Below are 6278 nucleotides of genomic sequence, written 5' to 3'. Positions count from 1 at the left end.
ACACACACACACACACACACACACACACACACACACACACACACACACACACACGCCTCCAGGCCCAGGCCCAGCAGCTCTCTGCAACCCCTAGCTGATGGGCAGTTGTAGGAGGCAGAACAGGGGAGAATGGCTTTGTATTAGTTTGCTAAAGCTGCTGTAACAAAGCACCACAGACTGTGTGGCTTAAACAACAGACATTTATTCCCTCACAGTTCTAGAGGCTGGAGGCCTGAAATCAAGGTGTCAGCAGTGTTGGTTCCTTCCGAGGGCTGTGAGAGAAGGATCTCCTCAGGCCTCTCTCCTTGGCTTGCAGATGGCCGTCTTCTCTGTGCCTCTTCACATCATCTTGCCTCTATGTGGTCTATCTCTGTGTCCAAATTTCCCCTTTTTATAAGGACACCACTCGTATTGGATTAGAGCCCACCCTAATGGCCTCATTTTAACTTATTTGCTTCTGGATAGTTCCTACCTCCAAATAAGGTTACATTCTGAGGTACTGGAGGTTAGGACTCCAACATATCTTTGGGGGCTGAGGTGGGGGACAAAATTCAACCCATACAGGTTCCTTCTCTTTGTGTTATGGGAGTAACCTGGAGGCTACAGGCCTCCATATCATTTGGACACACATTTTGCTAGCTCAGTACCGCCCTACGCCCAGCCCAGGTGACTGCAGGGCTCAGAATCATCACAAGCTGCTGCTCGTGCAGCTGCCTCCACTCTGCCTGTGACATCATTCCAGTGCTGCACGTGGGCAGAGGCTGACTTGTGCTGCCCACATCTAGACCTCTTCTTACTGCTCTGCTGGGTTGCCGTCTGCCACTGCTCTCGGATCAGTACCTGTGCACCTGATCCTGGGCCTTGCCTTTTTATTCCAGAGGATAGAGAAACCGATCTCCCTCTGCTACATTCTGCTCCCTTACAGGGGAAGCATAGCAGGATTGCTTGAGTCCTGAGGTGGTACGTTATTTAGAGAGATGGCTTTTTTTTCTTCCTACATCTACAGATACATACAGATGCTGGACCCAGAGCCATGACCCATCTCCATTCCCCAGACCCAGAGCTGGGTCTCATTCTTCAGCCCAGGATTCTTCATTCATTCAGCTGCTATTGACTGGGTCCCTGATGTGTTTAAGAGACAATGATAATAAATGGTGTATTTATTTCCAATTGCTGCTGTAACAAATCACCACAAATGTAGTGGCTTAAGACAATACAGATATTCTATCTTATAGCCCTGGAGATCAAGTCTAAAATGGGCCAGCAGACTGCATTTCTTCTGGAGGCTCTAGGGGAGATCCATTTCCTTGGCTTTTCCAGCTTCTAGAGGCCTCCTGCCTTCCTTGGCTCATGACCCCGCATCATTCCAACCTCTGCTTCCATCCTCACATCTCCTTCTCTGACTCTGAGCCTCCTGCCTCCTCTTTATAATGTCCTTTGTGATTACATTGGACTTCCCTGGATAATCCAAGATGATCTCTCCATCAAAAAATCCTTAACTTAACCACATCCTCAAAGTCCCTTTTGCCATGTAAGGCAATGTACCCAGAGGTTTCAGGGATGAGAACAAGCACATTTTTGGTGGGGGCATGATTCTGCCTACCGCACTGGGTATCCGTGACTCAGTTCTACCTCGTAGTTTTTCCATGCAGTTTGCTTTCTATTGCTGCCCCCTTCTCTCCCAGTTTGTCAGACAGACTTGTTCTTACCTAAACCCCAATCATGGACATAGTTCAACTTCTTTCCTCAAGAACATCCCCTTCAGCTCACTTGTAAATCAAGGTGAGAACATTTCCCCTCATCAGAGAGCCCTTCTGTCCTCAGAGGTAAGGCTTCTGGCTGTACTTGCAGTGTCACAGATGGTAGTCAGATATTCAAGTGAGGATACTTAGTCCATGGTGCATGTGTGCAAGGTATAATCCTGGAGAAGCTTCCCGTGCTCTTCCACTTGCTTCTCCAGACTCGCCTGCCTCCTTTGTCCACCCTGCTCTGGACACCAGATGGCTGATCAGTGGGACCCACACCAGTGAGCTCTCTTGTCCTCTGGCTTCCTGTTGGGTTCAGCCAATAGGAACCCTGGCAAGAGATTGGAAGGCAGGAGGAGGGTGAAGGTAGAGTTCGTCTTCCCCTGACTTCCCCCCACAAGGCTGCCACAGCTGCCCCATCTCAGCCCTTCAGGGGACCCTCTCCACCAAGGTCCCTCTAAATTCAGGCAACTGTTCTTTCCTCTCAGGCTTTCACACCTAGGGATGGTTAACTTGTCCTGGTTCTGTACTCTCTCTCATGGTCTCCCCAAACCCTATCCACACCTTTATAAAGACCCTTCATTAAGCTTTTCTCAAATTGCCCAGTGTGAGTGCACCAACTGTTTTCTGATGGGATCCTGAGTGTTACACTCCCCAAAATGTAATTCAGATGTCCCCCAGGCTTCACCGGCTCATAGCTATAAACAAAATCATAATATAACTTAGATCCAAATGTTGGTATTTCAATCCTGCACCTGAGTCAGTGCAGGAACTCAGTTCCCTTTCAAGTTCTAGAATTCCTGAGTCCTCAGGGGTAGTTCACAATTGGTCACTCCTTACATTCCCTCCAGGCTTCCCACGCCCATGCTATGGACCAAGCCACCGCTGAGAGAATGGAGCTGTCCAGTTCCTGGGATCTGGCTCTTCCTGAGGCCCAGAGCTCCCCTGCCTATGGATCTATACGACACCCCATAGTTTTTCTGTAAACTATATTGAGCTGCCTTTGGTAGACTACAGGTATGTGAGTCAAAGCCACGTGACTCTGAACATGACTGAGTCTGTACATGGGTGCACAGATTCCTTCACTCCTTGATAACCATTTGCCCTTCTGTGGCAGGAATCCCCTTCCTTCTGGTTCACTCAGGAGAAGGAGCTACTGGGCAGGAATTGCTTGACTCCCCTCCCACCCCACATCCACAAACATCGCCAATTCCCCCCAGACCTCCCTGCCTTCCTCTCATCTCTCTGCTCAAGGCTCCTCTCTGCATCTTTGCACTTGACCCCCACCTGTCTGCTCTGAGAACTGCCTCTGTTGAGTACAGGGTGTGAACTCCCCTCTTTCCCCTATCTTCGAACTTTCCTCTACTAAAATATTCCTTTCTGCCTATATGTATTCTCAAAGTTCTCCCAACGTAAAAAAAGAAAAGAAAAGAAAAAAGGCCCTCCTTTGTTCTGTTGTTCTAGATTGGGCTATTTCTGCCTCTCTTTCCTTCCTTTCTCCTCCAAGTTACTCAAAAGAGTGGTCTTATCCTTCCAGCTCTGTATCCTTCTTTCTCATCCTCAGCCCACTGCAGTCTGGCTCCTGCCCTTCAGAGCTACAGAAACTTCTTAAATGCCCAGTCCAGTGGGAACCTTTTTTCCTCATCCTAGTGGACTTCCCTACTGCATTTAACTATTCTTTCTCATCCTCAGCCCACTGCAGTCTGGCTCCTGCCCTTCAGAGCTACAGAAACTTCTAAAATGCCCAGTCCAGTGGGCACCTTTTTTCCTCATCCTAGTGGACTTCCCTACTGCATTTAACTCTTTAGTACTGCGTGAGTCCTTCACCTCCTCTTCCAGGGGCAGGGCACCCATAGCAGAGACTGGAATTACCCTCAAGGGGCTCTCTCACCTCTTCCTTTTTTTTCAACACCCCCAGAGTTTTAACAGACAGCGTGGATGCCCAGCTGGACTCTACATTCGCCCATCCTCCCTACAGCTAGGTGTGGCACTCTGAGCCCTTGTCAATAGGATGTGAGCGCCTTGGTACTGCAGGCCCAGAGATGGGAGCCTCATGTTAATGATAGTAGCATTGACGCCAGAACCTGGGTCCCAGAGGCCTCCTTGAAACAGAACTAGCCCTGCCCACCATGGACTACTCATCTCTGGAATATTCATGAGAGAAAAGTAAACTTATACCTCATTTAAGCTATTGTATTTTGGGACTTTTTTGTTATAGCACCTTAGCCTATACTCTAGGTGATACAACATTGACTCAAGAGCAGGCAATCCATAGGCCTTCTGAAACCTCCCCACCCCCACCCAATCTAATTTAGGTCCTCCTCTCACACTTTCTTACAGCACCCTGTACTTCCTCTTCAAAGCACTTGTCACGATATGAGATGAAATAGTTATTTGTGTAACACGGTGGTCACTATCAATTGTCTTCCCAGCAACTCTCCCCCTTCCCTTCTTTTTACCTCACAGAATCCTGATGTTATTCAGATAAGCATGCCTCCCTCATTCATACCTGTGCTGCATGAAAAGGTGAGCTTAGGACAATTAGATTCTCTCTCGAGAGGGGCTAGCAGGCAGGAGAGAAGCAGCGATGTGATATGCAGTCATGCTGCATCACTGGTGACTGTGCATCCTGCCTGTGGATGCACAGCAACCTTGGATGCAGGCTTATCTCCCAGTTCCAATCTCTGCTTTTGGCTTTCCATAGATAGTATCCACAATTATCCCCCAAAATACTCCATCTTTCCTTGGGCTGGTGAGAGTGCACGCCTGTTTCTCATAATCAAGAAGGCCTGGATAAAACAGTGACTTTGGGCAATTTGTTCAACAAATATTTTTTGAACACCTATGTCCTAGGCACTGTTGTGTGCCCTGGAGTAGCAGGGATAAGATGGACTGCCTACAACATCTCTCTGAGAAGGAAAATCAACGATGTTATTCCTCTTCCTGCTTAAAATTCTTCAATGGCTCCCAACTGACCTCAGAATAAAGCCCTGAATCCTCGTGACAGTTTACACAGCAACCTTGCATGATCCAGCCCGTCTACTTCTGGAACCTTGATTCTTAGGTACTTCACTCCCAGCCATACCAAATCACTTTCAGGCCTCCAGATGTGCCAGCTCTCTCCTGCTTGCAGGCCTTGGCACACACTCTTCCATCTACATGAATGTGGTAAGCAAAGGTAAGAAGCAAGAATGAGGATGGTGATGGCCATAGTACTGCCACCATTTACTGCACATTTATATACACTTTACACATGTTATTCTTAGTCTTCATAACAATGTCACAAGGTAGGTTCTGCTTTCCCCATTTTACAGATGAGAAAACTGAGGCTTCAGATGTTCAGTAACTTGGTTCAGATCATATAGTTAGGAAGTGGCAAAGTTAGGATTACAGTCCAAATCTATTTGACCCTAAAGAACAGGCTGTCTGGGCCTGCTGTGTCTTTGCCATTTTTTAGAACTCAGCCTCTGGACGCAGACTGACCTGGGTTTGAATTTGGGGCTCCACCACATCCTCAAGGGGTGGCCTTGGGCAAGTCACTCACCCTCATGGAGCTTCAGTTTCCTCATCTGTAAAATGAGGTCAGCAAAAGCACCTACCTCAGAAGGTTATTGTGAAGTCAAGATGAAATAACGAATGTAATGTGTTTGGTGTGCGGTTGATCCACTGCATTCAAGAAGGTAGGTATTGTTTCAGTATTGTTATTTTTACCCTCCTCACTTAGGCAGATAGCTCTCTCTCCCTTGCCCTGTCCAAGTGAGAGCTCTGCATCTTGTCACAGACACAGTTTAAGCGCTGCTTCTCTGCAGGGCCTCCTGGGGCCAGACCTGCACTAGTCTGTGGAAGTATGCTCAGGAGGCAGAGAAACAGCCCATAATTGATCCCAGTTAGAGCTGGGCAGGGCCTCTTCCTTGGCTGAGGCCTCAGGAAGCAGGCGCTGCCTGATTTATGTCCCTGTTGCACGGGGGATGACCTGGTGCCCTCACTCCGTGTTCCAGCATCAGACAAGGCCATAAAACAGAATTGGTGCAGTATGTTTGTTCCTTCAGGGCCAACTTGTACACTGTTGCACCCAGCTTAGGTCAATCCCTTGCAGGACCTTCCCTGGGAAACGTTGGTGTGTGTGGCCACCTTGTGCGGTCAGGCTGCTGGGAGTTCAGGGACAATGTACGGAAGGAAGTTCACAATCTCCTGTGCTCTTGTGGCTTCAATGACCATCTATTTGCAAGTGACTCTCAGTCCACATCCCGAACCTATACCTCCTTCTTGCCTCACTCCCAGCTATCCACAGGCCTGCTCAATGTCTCCTTCCACGTGTTCCACAGTTCCCAGCCTGAACTCAACTACTTCACCCCTCTTCCTGCTGCTCTCCCCATATTTCCCCCCACTGTTAGCACCACACCCAGCCTGAGTAAGCCACTTTCTCCTGGTGTGATGCGGTGTATTTATACACCTTCTTTATGGCTCTGACCACTCTGTTTTGAAATTAGGACACTTACCACAAGTTTAGCATTTTCCATATCCTCCCTGTCT

Source organism: Galeopterus variegatus, unplaced genomic scaffold (genome assembly GCF_000696425.1).
Source record: "Galeopterus variegatus unplaced genomic scaffold, G_variegatus-3.0.2 Scaffold3628, whole genome shotgun sequence".
NCBI classification, from domain to species: domain Eukaryota; kingdom Metazoa; phylum Chordata; class Mammalia; order Dermoptera; family Cynocephalidae; genus Galeopterus; species Galeopterus variegatus.
The sequence above is the reverse complement of the archived record's forward strand: the minus strand, read 5'-3'. Positions refer to the sequence as shown.